The 15,491-nt window shown below is 48.6% G+C and overlaps 1 long non-coding RNA gene across 1 annotated transcript in view; it reads right to left on the bottom strand.

Moving 5' to 3' along the window:
• Positions 1 to 15,491, bottom strand: part of LOC146437865 (uncharacterized) — a 180,249-nt gene that overhangs the window by 60,079 nt on the left and 104,679 nt on the right. Inside the window, exon 5 of the long non-coding RNA XR_014851570.1 lies at positions 455 to 559. This is a non-coding gene — a long non-coding RNA (uncharacterized LOC146437865). The remainder of the gene's footprint in view (positions 1 to 454; positions 560 to 15,491) is intronic.

The raw sequence follows: 15,491 nt of genomic DNA, 5'->3' as shown, positions 1-15,491 counted from the left end.
ATCGGGTGGTTCTGAACACACATCTGAATGAAACCTTTTGCCCACAAATATGTTAACTGAAACGAATTGGACATCATCAGTAAGAAATTACACACATTGCGACAAGTGCTCACAATGAACCAGTGCTGTGCATAACTGGCAACAGACACAAAGTAAAATGGAAATCACAGCATCCAAAAGGAGACAACAAAAGCAAACGCGCAGAAAAAATCTGCTTTATTTCTTTTTTAAACCCTCTCCTTACCTTAATTTCTTCAGTCCAATGCTGCTCAAACAGGATCATTGTTCTGTTCCAGCTATTGGAAGAAAGGTGGATGTCCCAGAACGCATTTGGAATCACAATGTTTGCATCTCTTTGTATGCTTCAGTCAATGTTAACGCGTGTTTGTGTGCTTCAACGTTAATCTGTTTTTCAATGTGTTTAATGTGTAAATGAGATTGGAATATCTCCTACCTTAGCCTTCACCTCCTGCTGTGCCTCATGGTTGTCACCTGGAAGGTGTGTGCTGGGTCACCGGAGATCCAGAGGAGACAGCTGGGCCATGAGGCACTGCAATGCCTGCAAAAGGATGGCGCAGGGTTAGCCAAGCCACCGGAAAGTGCTTAAACATTTCATTATCAAAAATCTTTCATTCAACACGTGCCTGAGCCCAAAGACACAAGTTAAACATGTGCTGAAGCACCTTGGTCAAACAATAAAGATTCCCCAATTCACTCGTATCCATGGAGGACAGGTACTTTGGAAATGCATAGTCACCTGCAAAGCCAGTCACCTTCAAGCAATTAGAGGTCGACCAGCCCCACACAGAGTAAGGGATGATAAGCTAGTGTTGGCATCTCAAAGCTCAGGAGAACTAATGAAAAGTGTTTGCGTCCATTATTACCTGGGGACTTAAAGATACATATTTTTGTTAAGAACCTCATGTGTCTTCAGTGTTTCTGGGTGAAGGAAAGAAGCTCAAATCATAATGTAGTTTATTTGTTTTGTATTGTCTCTTTAGGTCTTGCTACAGCTACTAATGCTTAATTGTGTGCACGTAAGGCTTAAAAATGTCACTGGCAATGACAGGGAGTTTCAACCCAGGCCAAAATAAAAGAAGCTCAGTAATTCAAGGGAGGTCTTTGTGTTGTTTTAATGCAGAGCTGGCTGGTAGGACTTAAGCCTGTTCCCAGCTGAGGACTGCTCAGCTCTGCAGGCTGTGTGGCTGCTGGAAGTGCTGCCTGGCCCTTGACACCCTCCCCCAGACTCCCTGCTTCCTGCAGGCTGATCATCAGCTATTCCAGTAACTCCTGCAGGCACTCCAACAGCACATTTCACATCCCCTGCCTGGCTCCGAGGACTGCAGCAGGTGGATATTGCCCACGGGTGAACAGGGTTTCAGAGGCAGCGGAACGTCGCCGGCAGCTGGAGGCTGAAGGCAACAAGCCCGATCAAAGGAGCTGCTGTTACCTGAGGCCATCCCAGCGCCGCCCCTCCGGAGAGCCGCTGTGTGTTTGCTGGGCTCACAGTGTTCCTCGGGATGCTGGGGACTGTCTGTGCACGGGGCTCAGGGGGCTGCCCCAGCACCTGGGCCTTCGGCTGTCCAGGGTGGAAACCGGGAGCCACAGCAGTGCAGAAGGGAGGGGCGCAGCCTTCATCACCCCAAGTGCACAGGGGAACGTGAGGCACTGTCATCATCCTGGGGATGTGCCCAGAAACAGAGAGCTGAGAAATGCCAAACACAACAAGCCAGCTGAAGTAGGAAGCCTCCAGAAAACCTTCACCCGGTTTTGAGTTCTTTCCTTTCTTTTTCTTAAATAGAAATGTTCTGCTTGTCCCAGGCTTTACAGTATTTGTGTTGCACTGGTGGGCAGCACCCCAAGTCCAGCCCTCGGATGGGATGAGCAGAGACTCCACCCAAGTCGAGGCTACAGTCCCAGCACCAGCTGTGTGCAGCCCAGTTCCAGAGCCTCAGTTCAGGGATGTACAGGCTAAGGACGCCAACAGAGGCACTTGGATACCACCAGCCCTGTTTATCACAATTCTGGCAGAAGTGCTCATGGTCCACGTGGGTAGGAGACTGAAGAATGTCTTGGAGGAGATGAGGGGTACAGGGAACCACCAAGCCCCTTCGCTCCTTACCACTATCCCTGTCTCATTGCAGCTATTTTCCTGCTCATGGTCACACACACAAAGCATAAGCAGGGGTTACCAGAGGGCCTCCTTACCCCCAAAGGCTGTGCACACAGGATGAGGAGTTGCTTCAGGGAGGAATTTTTGCCAGCATGTATCTTTTTGCTGTTGTTACAGGTTGGCATCTCCACAGAGTAGTGAGAGAGAGCCAAGTTTATTACTACCCAAGTTTATAATTTACAACCTGAGCGACTGAAGGCTGAAAACACAGCAATTTTGTAGGGTAATTCTGGGAAGTAACCATCCTGCAGCACCAATTATTAAAACCACTTGCACACAATAAAGCTATAAAGATTAAAAATATAGCACACTTGTCATTAACTATGAATGAAGTCATGTAATATGTATTATAGAACAGTGCAGGGCCAGCCACGCACCACAGCACAGCCTTGCTGAGGAGCTCAAACCCCAGTCCCAGACCAGCACGCGTTTTGTCAGAGCCCAGGAACAAGTTTGTCATGTAAAATAAACACAGATGTTCCAGCAGTGACTGCAGCTCCCAGGCAGGGCCAGGCAAAGCAAGAGCTTTGGGAAGCAGGGCTCTGGGTGCTCGCCTGCCACTCTGCACACACCACGGCATTGGCATCGGCTGAGCTGTGAGTCATGCAGAGGGCACATCCTGCTCTTGGGCCTCATCTGCTCTGCTCTTCACTCTATTTGTCCCTTGATATTCTGCCCTGAAATACTCAAACTGGCCCCCCGTACTCTTGGGCCTGGCATGCCTCGGTGACACAGGTGCTCCACATGTGGCTCAATGTTTCCAAAAGGCCCCAATTTATCAGCACCTCAGGCCTCACTTTGCTGTGTCATTGCAATTGTTTCCTCTCTCTCCTCGCTCTGTTCCCCACAGAAATGAATGATTTTCTCTCCTTCCACAAACAGGAACATGCCTCAGTACCTCTAAATACAGCATGCAGGTCCCTGGAATGCTCTGCAGGTACACACACACCTGTAAAAGCATATGCACACACACTATGGCACCTCTCAATTTTACACCCTGTTTTAATATTTTTCTAGAGAAAAATATAGTTAGTATTTCCTGGCAGAGAAAATATTCCTCTTGGCCAGATAAACGATCAACTGAAGCCATAGGAAAAAAAAAAAAGGTTGATTCTGCTGGAGGATGAACAAGGTGGTTCCCCTCCACAGACCCGCACAAGGGAAATAAACCACTAACCACAGAGGTGACTCCTCTAAACCAAGCAAGGGCTGGAACTTCCAGCATATTGAGTTGTGAATTTTCCTGGAAATTTACATAAGATCAGCCACAGATGAAAGAAGGAGAAACACAGAAAAGTTCATTTAGTAACTTCAAAATCATAACTGGGTGTGTGACACCTGAGGCACTTGTGCAGATTTATTCTGAATAGACTGAAAGGTTGAATTTGCGAAGTAAATTACTAGCAGAGCATTCTTCTCCCAGCCCCACTCCAAGCTGTGAGCCCGAGAAATTGGATAAGGCACTTCCAGTACCTCTGAGCCACGCCTAGATAATCCATTCCCAGCATCTCTGAGCAGGGCCGCCCGGCTCATTTGGCACCGCAGACCTCATTAGGTGTCATTAATTGCCATGCTTGTCCCTAGGCACCACTGGGGAGGACATTTGTTGGTGTGAGGCAAAGGTGGGGCAAGATTCAAATCTGCTCCAATGTCACAACCTGCATGCACCTGGCACCACAGGACGTGTGAGGTGAGAGGAAGGGGCACAGCAGAGGAAAACATTCAAGACAAGTATGAAAGCAGCACCAAGGTGGGGAAGGAGGCACCAGCATGGCTGGGGCTTTTGTCACACAGATCTAAGATGCTTTTTGTGATGTTCTGGCCTTTGTGGCCAGGAGAGTCCCACATGGGACTGGGGTTGGCAGCAGTGTCCCACACAGGTGCCTGAGTCAATCAGACTCGGGGCTGGTTGCGGCCTTTCCTCTCACATCACTAAGACCCTGTCATCCAAACCCTGCCGTGCCTGATTACCCACAATTTCCAGCCAGAAGCATGTCCTGGCTCTGCTCTGCACGTGCCGGCACAGGCACTACACTCCACCAGGCTCGATTCTCAGCTGAGGCATCCCTCAGTTAATCAACTCAGCTCTGTCAAGCAGTTTTACAGCAGCTGCCAATGTGGTTTCTTGGTTTTGATAGAATCCTACAGCCCTGTAGCTCTGCAGTGGCCCCTGAAAGGGGAGAAGGCCAGAGCCAGGTCCCTGGCCATGTCCATGGGTGAGCACCAGCCCTGTCTAAGCTGCGCGAGGCCACATGGGAGGACATCACTGCACCTGCTCCTGGGGAAAGCCAGCAAGAGTCCAAACAACTGATCCTGATTCCAGGAGGTACAAGATTGCTTCCATTTTCTCCTCACAGAGAAATCTGCAGCCAGCAGCTTGGTTTTGAGCCAGAGCCATACATATGGATGAAATGGGGTCATCTCTCATTCCCAGGAATTCAGCATTCATGCCCAGATGTTTCAGCTGGACTGATCCCAGTGTGTGCTGGTGAGGGTGGAACTGGCTCTCTTAAACCATGGAAGAAACAGAAAGGGTAAAGGGAAAAAAAAACCAAACAAAAAGAATGGGGTCGGAACTGTATTTCTGGTCTTTTCTGGCACTGCCAAGCAGAGAAAACTGGAACCCACAGTGTTAACGACTGTAAGCTGCTTCGACAAGGGAATATATACTGTTAAATCTTGGGAGTTATTTAAAATGCCAGTGAGTATAATAGCAGTGCTCTGAAATAACCATTTCATCTGCCTACATTACTCTAAAATTAATGAATAATGAAGCGATGCCCTTCACATTCTCTTCCCTTTCCATTCCAAGATATATTGATCAGATGACATTTATTTAAGTTTGGGATAATGTATTAATTTCAAGATAATTATTCAATATACTTTTGTCACTGTTGATATGCTTCAATGTCATACAGGGGCCAGGGGATGAATAAACTGTTATCTGACATTGCTGGACAGGGTGCTAGGAATAAATGCAATTTTTCTCCTTGAGAATCACTGCCTTAGTTTTCCCTTTTCTCTTCCCCCCTCAGTGGGGAGGGAAGGCACTCTGATGGAGCAGAGCCAGGCGAGACGGATACGGGGGGTGGAGGGAGAGGGAGCACTGTGGGCTGAACTGCTCTTTCCTTGTCACCGGGGTCAGCCTGACGCTCAGCAGAGCTGACAGAGCCCATCCTTAGTGGATGCCACTGCAATATTAACACTCATTTGGAGCAGATGTGGCTAAAAGCATGAAACATTGAACAAACAGCTGCCACGGATCCAGTGCCATTGCAGGAGCACTTATGGTCCATTAATGCTGCATTCCCGGGGCCGGGAGGGCAGCCCTGCTCCCCTCAGCGCCGTGGCTCCTGCGGCCCACCTGGCCCTGCCCTCCTCCCGCACACCAGCAGCACTTGCCTCTGGATTTATTGCCACACAGAAACAGCAACTTTTTTCCTTTTTTAATCTCCAGTCTTTATATGCCTCTCCACATATCACACAAGAGACAAGCAGCCAAAGGGGACAGTAAAGACTCAAAAGCCCCAGCTCAGCTTGGAAGAGCTCCCCTGTAAATCTGCTGACCCACACAGGGTGATTTTGGGGGGGGATGGAGAGCCCAGGGCTCTGCTCAGGGGCATGGAGCAGACAAACATGAAACCTGCCCGCACAGATGTCTGCGGAGAAAAGGAAACACAGCAAGCAAGGCATGAGCCAGGCTTGAATTTTGGCTGAACACTAAAACTGGACTCAGCTAGACCATTAGCACATCCCTGAAGCCTAAAGCTGAGCACAGAAGTAATGGAGCTCTTGGTCAGCCCAACAGCTGCCTGTGACACCAGCCAGGGTACAGGGGACAAGACAGAGCTGGAGCTCACCAGCCACAAGAGGGACATGGGACAACAGGGAGCTGGAGCTCACTAGCCAGGCATGCACCAGGCTGCTCTGGCTCTCGGTCAGCTTCTCACATGTCCACCATTTTGGGATCTGAGGCATTTCTAAATGAGGCATTTCATTCCCTTTAAGGCAGCCACGTCTTCACCTGTAACTGACCTAAGCTCTCCTACCAAAATAACATCAGGTAGTAAAAGGAAGTCGAGCCTGCTGAGGTAAACACTATCAATTTATCAATTTCAATTACCATAAAGCACCATTAACCAGAAATCCTCTTTGAATAGGAAAAGGAGTATCTGGTTCTGTCCTGTTTAAAAACAAACTCCTGAATAGGGCCAACAGCAAGGGGTGCAGAAAGAGCAAGAGATGTGGGCATACCTGCACCTTTAGTACTACTGCAGATAGAATGACTCACCAAGAGGGCAGATAACACAAGGACATGGAGAGCCAGGACCCCAATCACTGTCACCTCTTCATTCCATACCCTCCATGTGGGTCACCAGCACACCAACTGTGCCCTTACTGAATGGCATATGGTACCCCGAGCCGTGCAGAAAGGACACTTCCTGTCCCTGCAGGTCTCCAGCAGCTTACCTGAGATACGTTTGCCATCACAACTAATTTGCAGCTAAGCTAGCTGCCCTATTTCCCCCCAGAACCCAGATCTTCTATTCAGGTTTTCCAAAGGCAGAGCAGCTCCTGGGCCTTGTGAGCCCACGGGAACAGGTGGACACAGGACTCGGGCTCCTGATGGCACACAACCTCTTCTGCCAGTGCAGGACCTCACCCCAGCCTCTGCAGTCTGTGCTGCTGTCAGCTGACAGGGACTCCCAGCTTCCTCTTGCTTGTCCCAGTTTTCCAAAGGTGCCTTCAGCTAGCTGAACCTGCCTTTAACATTAACTGCCCTTTAAGGTCTTCATTTGTCTAAACCACATTGGTAACAAAAAACCCAACCCAAATCACTGTAGAAAGGACCAATACTCAGGGGAAAATCCTATGCTCTCAGGTTAGGGAGGTGCCCTGAGAGCACTGTGGCATAGAAGGTTACACTGATACATCAAAGAGCATCTCCTCCTCCCTCAGCATCAGCCACAGGTACTACAGCAGCATAATGAAGTGCCATTGCCATCATTAGTGAGATGACAGACTGCCCTCCATTAATGGACCTGATGGTCAGGCCTGCCCTCTGCTCCCCTCCTTCTATCTCTCAAGCATGTTACTGATCCCCAGACTCCAGGAGGTACAGTCCATAAACCATACTGGCAGCAGATCCTCCTCAAAGGGAGCAAATCCCATACTCAACTTTCCTTTGGAAGAGATGCTTAGAAATTATTTTGGGAGATATTTGCAAAATGCCTATGTCACTTAGGCAGTCAGTGAATTCACAAAAAGTTTTCACACATGTCCCTGTGGATATATATGGCTAATTAACAATGTATTGGACAACCACAGGAACACAATTCCCAAACCATCCTGAAGAAAAGGCCAGGAAGTTTGCATTCAGTTTATGCTGTATTTCCACAGGAAACAGCTGTTCTTCAAGACTCCTACAGATGTTGCTGGGTTTGTTTCCAGTTTCCAGGACCACAGCAACATTCCACAAAGGCAGGTGCCCAAGCCAGCTCCAAGCCACCCCCTATGCCTGCACTTCCCATCAGGCACACACTAATTCTGTGTCTCCTGCCCTAAAGGCTGTGGGAGTGAAACCCAGCACTGGCCTGTCCTGCGCAGCACCAGAGACACTCCGGAGGACCCGAGTTTGGTTTAGTGATGGATGTCCACCTTCTGGCACCAAGTCCCCTGCTACAGCCCTCCTTTCTTCCCTTCAAATCCCACAGGGAACCTGAGCCAACTTTTCTAGTTGCCTTCAGGTAAACAGGTGGATTCTTCCACATGTTCCTCTGTGGTGACAAAACAACAGAAAAGCCACACAAGCACAGCAACACACCCAAAGCCCGCACTCAAGAGCATGGCTTTTACATTTGCTTCTTCCAAGGGTTTATCTTCAGCCTCTGAATGAAGGAAGAAAAGATGCATGATAAGGCAGGTTATTCTGATTGCATCTGACAGTGCTGAAGTACACCCCTTGCTCCTCAAGAAACTCAGATCCCCTGGCTAGCAGGACTTGGAGCTGCAGAGAATTACCTTGTCATGTGCAGCCCAGTGCTCCAGGCTAGCACTGACAGTGCAGTGCCTGTGACTGAAGCAGAGCAGCAGGGCTCAGTAACTCATAACCAAACCAGCCCCTCCTCTCCCAACATTGCTCCCTGGGACCCCAGTAGCAGTCTGCGGCACTCGCCCTGCCTCAGCAACCCCAACACTTACTAAAAATATGGACCCAAGGCCACGGATAAAGAGCAGAGATCCCCAGAAGGGTACACGGAAACTCGTCAGGAGTCTGCCAGCTCCTGTACTCACTGGCAGGCATGGAAGCGGCTGCACTTCCAACTGTGAACCGAAGCTACATCAGAGAGAATCCCCCAGCAAAAGGTCAGTGACTAATCCACTGAGCTGTGGCGCAGTGTATCACTCACTCTGCCTTGGAATGACACATGGAGACACAGGGGAAAAAGAGACAGAAAATCTATCCTGGTAGAAATAACACCTCTGGCTACTGGCTGTGGAAAGTGCATTTCTGAAAGCCTCAAATAATTCTCAAATGATTGAGATAAGCAGGGGAGGCACTGAAAGCTGAGCCACCACGAGGGTGAAGCAGATAGGTGAGGGAAAAGCATCACATGTCTACATTCAGTTGCTGGCAGCTTCACAGTGATGTCCAGCTCCTATAATGGCCAATTCCTTTAACAGTAAATGTTGAGCAGGATGGAAAATGTGGGTGGACAAAAGTGCAAAGGCACAAATTTTAGCAGGTCATCTACCCCACAGATGCTCTCAGGACTCCCAGGCTGGCCAGCCCCTGTCTCTGCTGACCAGAATCAGAGTAAGCACTGTGCTTTACCTATCTGAAGAAATCCAACCAGCATTTTCTGCTCAGGAAGTGGCACTGGAAATCCTAGAGGAGCTCCATGTTCCCACTGCAGAGCACAAAGCCCAGCTTTCTGCCTTGGGGCAGCCTGACCACCCTGTGGGCATACTTGGCTCCTCTGGCCTTCATCAGGATTCTATTCTATTCTATTCTATTCTATTCTATTCTATTCTACTCTACTCTACTCTATTCACAAGCCCCACACACTCTGAACATGTTTCAGACCAAACACAAATATCCAAGCCAGAGCAATTTGCCTCTCTCTGCTGTAACCAGGCTCCCTGGCAGAGCTGCTGTGGCTCCCTGAGCTTCACCTGCCCCACCAGTTCAAAGACTGCAGTAACAATCAGCAGCATACTCCACACACAGGGCAAGCAAATGAGGGAATATTTAACCAGTGCTCCTCCCCTGCCTTACAATTGGATGTGTCAGTTGTTAAATTGCGTGCATTTTCCAGCACTGCAACTCCTGTCTTAAAGGCCATCACACAGTCCAAATTTCCACAGCAAATTGCTTCATAAATGGGAAGTTAAAGGATAACGTTACATTTCTCATTGCAATTAGGCAGGGCTCCTGACAGACAGGGATAATGTGTTCCACATACAGGTTATTACTTACTAGGGAGGAAGCTGGGAAAGTCTGTGCTTTCACAAACCATTGGATACCAACAAACCTGGGACCAAGTGCTGGAGGCCCTGGTGTGTTCCACAGACCCAGGGAGGGACTCCTCTGAAGGGGCTGACCCTACCCCAACTCTGTACAGCAGCAAATCCCCATTCCCAGAGCCTCACAACCTCGCTCACAATTCACCAGGAGAAGAGAAGGTATCCAAGCCCCACACACGCTGACAGGTACGTTTCTAGGTGAGCTAACCTTGATTAGATCTGACTGAGGTCCAACTTCATTTCTCAGCCAGGCTGTGATCTTTATTTACCTGGATGCTCTGTTGCTGCTGTCAGGTGGAATAACTCTGCACTGGGCTTCTCGGAGTCACCAGCAGAGGAATAACTGAAGGGGAGGTTTGCTGGGACCTGACGGAGCAGCCACGATGCACAGCTCTATCCCCTGGCCTTTACATCTATGCATCCTAGAATGGCCTTTACTCACAGTCTGTGCACAGATTACAGGGGTGAAGGAGGTTTCAGATTTACCAGCATCCCACCAGCAGACTCCTTTTGGGGGTCAACAGGAACTACCAAAATGTGCCTCACCCCTGTATGCCAGATGCTCATGCAGCTCCTGCTTCTGTCCACAAGTGAGGATGATCACAGATTCATCCAGCATAGGAAGCTCCCCCAAAAAGCAGGGGGAACAGCCATCCTCTCTTCTTTTGGGATGGCAAATCCCCTCAGCCAGCAGTGTCTATAGCCAGCACAGCTCCAACATTTGGGACATTAAGGATGTTACTCGGGCCATCAGGCACTGCTACAGCAATAAAGAACACAAAACAGCAAGGCAGAGTAGCACAGGAAACGCGTTTTCCACACTACCTGTCTGGTTCTGCTGGAGATAGGATTACAAATTACATAAACCCTCTGCAGGATTAAAAGCAACGAAAATTATTTTTGTGAAGTGAGGTAAAGGTGGAACTGAAATGTTAAGACTTAAAATCTAGGGACCATTCCTTTCCTTCTGGCCATTTTTATATATCATATCACTACTCAGCCCTACAAGCCTGCATTTAGTTTGTGAAATAAAAGGAAATCCCGCAAATTATGGTGCTGATTTAGTTATTGTTAGTTATTGCTACTGTTTAGAATGAGCAAAGTGTGGCAAAAAGAGTTGAAGTGTTGCCTGAGCACAGGTGAAGTCAAAGCAACAAATAAAAGATGAGGCACTTGCCAAAATAATCTGTGCAGGTTGTAGGAATGAATTAAATGACCCTCAGCAAGGGTGGAAGCAGAACTGAGGGCACACAGGTCAGGCTTTCTTTTGAGTTTTTAAGGCCCTTGTTACAAAACAAAGCTACTATGCCCTATGGAAAGACCACCTGTCTGCCTGCAGGTGTGTGACAAGTCTCAAACTGTGCTGCCCTGTGCAGAAAGGTTTACAGCCCTCCACCAAAAAGACCTTTTGAGGTGAACTGGGCACGGGGAGCAGGAGCAGTGCCAGATGGGCACATCTGTGTGGGAGAAATAATCAGTTGGGTGCTCAGTGTGTGACTCCTCATAAAATCCAGTGCTGAACAGCTCACACTGCTCCCACCTCCACCCATCTCTTCTGCATCTCATTGGCATTTGAGAACGTTAATTGACTCATTATTTAAATTCCTGTTCAAGGGAGGAAGCTGATTAAGGCAGGCAGATGCAGGATCTCCAGACGGCGTTGTTGTCCCGGCAGTTTACCCGAGTTATTACAATGCTTAGGAGGTAATAGGCAGGAGAACAGGGAATGAGGACTGGGAAGGGGGGCCCTTCCAGGATGGGCTTTAACCCAGTGACACAGCCCTGGCCCTGCCCAGGCTCTAGCAGAACAGCCCAGACCATCACAAGCCCAACCCAGCGGCAGGGAAGGTTCAAGACAGCCCCTCTGCACGCACAACAGCATCCCACAGCCAGGGAGAGGAGGAGGAGCCCTTGCCTGCCCAGCCCTGGTGCAGTGCTATTGCCCTGTACTGAGAGCCCCACTACCAGTCCCTTCACTTTCAGATGCACGAACACAGACCTGAAGCAGGAAAATATCCCTCATGGATGTCTATTAGGAGTGACACAGCAGACAATAACGGTTCCTTCAGAGCTGTTATAATCCGTCACGTAAATACACAATTAAGGGCTTGTTAAAAGGCAGATTATGTAAATACATATTAAGGCTCCTCTAAAAATGCAGATTATTGACCTACTGGAATCGAACAAGTCTTCTGGAACTGTTCAGAAACACACAGGAACACTTGGAAGTGCCCCCATTACTAACCCTGAAGAACTGCAGCCTTCTCCCACGGTGACTTTTACAATGCCTGTAAATGTATCTGCATGGAAAGCAGATACTTCTGGAGTCTGCCTGCTTAGGAAATTGCTCTTCATGACTTACAAAGAGAATGGGCCAATTCTATCAAAAGGTGGCATAAAAAAAAAAAAGACAAGCTAACAATTGTTCTCAAATCCAGACTGCACGTGGAGCCATTTCAGAACCTGATGGGTGCACTGAATTTCCATGGAAACTCAACCACCCAAAATGTACACACACTTGTGAAACCAGAAGAAGTCAGAATCTGCCAAGGTAGATTTTGCCCAGCAGAAGGGAGTTAAGCAGTGAAGAAACTGGGTTTTTTCCCCCCAATATGGTCCAGACACTGCACTAACCCAAAGGTTCATCTCTATCCACAGCAGCAGCTTAGTTTCTCTCCCCAACACCAATCTTCCCTCTAAACACTCCCCAGCAGTGTGAGGGGTGCCAACTGGATGTGTGCTGGTACCCGTATGGAAAACAGTGCCAACGACATTTCCCCAGAGAACCACAGTCCAGGGAGCTCTTCTCAAATAACCCCTTTTCCACTGTATTTAGTAAAATGCTTGGATGCCTGAGGAGAGCTGGGAGAGAGACAGGACAAGTTTGCAGATGAAACAAAAGCCAAAATTCCAGTTGAAGAGCTAGATCAGATCTCACTGCTGCCCTGACAGAGAGCAGCTCTCCTGACAACAAATACACAGGACAGCTTAAAAAGTGTGACATGTGTGCCCTGGAAAGGCAATCAGCCTGATGTGGTAAGAAACAAGAAACCTACCTGATTCTGCTCAGTATTTCAGAGGTGCTCAGCTTACGGTATCTGTCACTGTTTGCAGCTTGAGATCTACATCACAACCCACCCTGTTCCACCAACATCTTCACACCCTCTTCCCACATCTCCTCTCCCTCAGTGGCTGACCCATGGCCTGCTCCAAAATGGCAGTGACTGACCCACAGCCCGCTGAGAGCCCCAAAAGAGATGTATCTCTGTGTGTGTGTAAGAGCCAGTCACAGGGGGAGAATAAAGTCAAGTTTCTGCTTGCAGGGTTGCAGTAAATTTCATCCAGCATCCAAACACTTCTTCCCCTAAAAGCTGATACCTGCGTATTGAATAAACACAGGAACCAGCAACTCCTATGACTAAGAGACCCAGCACATGGTGTGTCCACTTGGCCTCAGCTTTTGGAAAGGTGGTTTGCAGGACTCCTCCAGCCCTGCCCCAGTTTGCTAGGTTTGCCATGCTGACACTGACGCAGGGGCTGTGGGAATGGGAACAGCTCTGGGAGAGCAGGAGCAGCAGGAGTTAAGCACAAGTAGTGCTTTAGGGAGAATAAAAGCTGCTGTAAGAGGAAAGCTGGCTGTCTGACAAACACGTTCCAGCAAATATCATTATCTTTAAGGTCTGCTGCTTTACCAGTCAGCAGTAGCTGATAACAACAGACACCATGAGAGTGAGTGGCTGAGGATGGAATGTTCCCTGTAAAACCTCTGATTTACTTGCTGTCTCACAGTGACCAGCTGAATGCCCAGCCCATGTGTCTGTGCCGCAGGAATGGGAGGATGGACACTCCCTGCCCGACTGCCCCTCTGCGGGGGCACAGGGGGCCTATCCTAGCTCCCCATCCCTGTTTTTACCCCCATTTGCAGTCCTCAGTGCAGAGGACCAGGAGCTGCCAGCTTCCTGTTCTGCCCGGGGCTGGTGCTGATGAGCTGGGCAAACACTTCCCAGGCTCTGGTGCCAGGCAAACCGGTCCCTCCTGGCAGTGCCAGCCTGGAGCCCTGAAGGCAGTAGCAGAGGGGACTGCATGGTGGCACTTGCCAGCTCACTAGGCAGAGCTAAGGAAAAACAACCGTTTGCTTCAATCCATGACAAAAAATAGATTGTGCCATTCAAAACGTGACAGAACTAAGAAAATGCAGAAGAAAATGATCCTATCATTTTCTATTTATTGTCCAGTCATATCCCTGGTAGATTCTTCTAAAAAGGGGATTTTACAGAAAGAAAAAAAGAGAAAACCCAGCAACCCCAACCTTCTCCAACTGCTTTTGTTAGATTTAGACCCAAAGGAAAAGCAAGTTCATTTTTAAGGACACAAAGCAAGGTAAATCCACATAAATGAGTGCTGGGATAAAGTCTGCACAATTTCAGGGAAATCTCTTCCTTTTAATTTGCCAAGACTGTGTCAGGGGATCTCGAGGAGCAGCTGAGACCCCCAGGCCTGGTCAGGCCAGAGACACACACGTGCCTTGGGTATTGCTGCCCTAACTGCAGAGTGTACGCCGAACTACAGTGGTTCTGTCTGTGGGGAACACCCAGCTGCCAGCAATATCTGGACCCTCTGCTTCTCCTGGGGAAAGACATTTCCTTTAAGTTCTCCTTTACTCGTAAAGGCAGACATTGGCCCCTAATTACTGCTTTGGACTGCCAGTGTCCAGAGCCTAAGATTCCTTCTTTCTTCTCCACAGAGCTGGTGATATTAGTGTAGGTTTTCCTTCTGTTTTCAATTCTTTGTCCATGACAGATTTCACAGCAGGAAACGGTTCTGTGGCATATGGCCACTAAATTACTGAAACTTCAGAAACTTCTGTCCATGAGTTAATTTTAAAACTGAAGAAACAGAAAATTGTTTTTAAAAAACACTACACTAGACAACATAAAACCTTTCCCTCTTTCCCTATCCTTGGACACACTCTCTACTGGGTTGCACAGAACCAGCCCTGCCATGGCTGTCTCTGTACAAGGGGGTGAAGCATATGTAGTTGGCATAAAGTTCTGCAGATGCATCAAGACCAGGGAGGGAAAAAAAACCATCAAAAAAGGACACTTACAGACTTACCAATCCAAACCCACAGAATCACTGGAAAATCAGACAAATTAAAGTCACACATGTTTTGGACATCTCCAGTTCTCCCTTTGCCCTGTGCCAGGATATATTCTCCTCATCTCAGCCTGAACAAGTTCCTTCTGGAGTGCATGAGACAGCTCTGTGGAAGCATGTGGTACAAGTAAATTGTGTCTTCAGGCTGTAGCCAAAATACTATGAAAAATAAGCTGCCTTGGGTTTGGGTTTTTTAACTTCACAAGGGAGGAACTAGGCAAACCTAATGATTCCAATGAAGAGGTTTGGGTAAGATACACCATCAGAGACACAAAGGTTCCAGGTTGCAGAGCTGGTGAGAGCAGCCAAATACAGCAGCACCACCGAGGCTGGGCACATGGGGCATGAACTGGGCAGAGCCAAGAGTGCCTTTCTTTCCTTCCCAGCCAAACGCAGCAAACCACAAAGGCAACATAAACACAAGACCAAACCAAACTGCCCTCAAGCCCCAGACACCCCTGCCCCAGCAGAACCTCCCTGCAGCCCAGGGAGCCCTTCTGCAAACCAGGAGGTTAATGCTGCTCCCAACACCCTGATTGGATCTGGCACGGCCAAGGTTTCTCAGTGAGAAAATGTACAGTTCCCTAATGCCGCTGACAGGAAGCCACATTCAGACCTTTTCAGAGGCTCTCAG

This window comes from Lichenostomus cassidix, chromosome 4 (assembly GCF_008360975.1).
Source record: "Lichenostomus cassidix isolate B80296 chromosome 4, HeHo_3.0, whole genome shotgun sequence".
Lineage (NCBI taxonomy): Eukaryota > Metazoa > Chordata > Aves > Passeriformes > Meliphagidae > Lichenostomus > Lichenostomus cassidix.
This window is presented reverse-complemented; position numbering and strand designations above follow the sequence as displayed.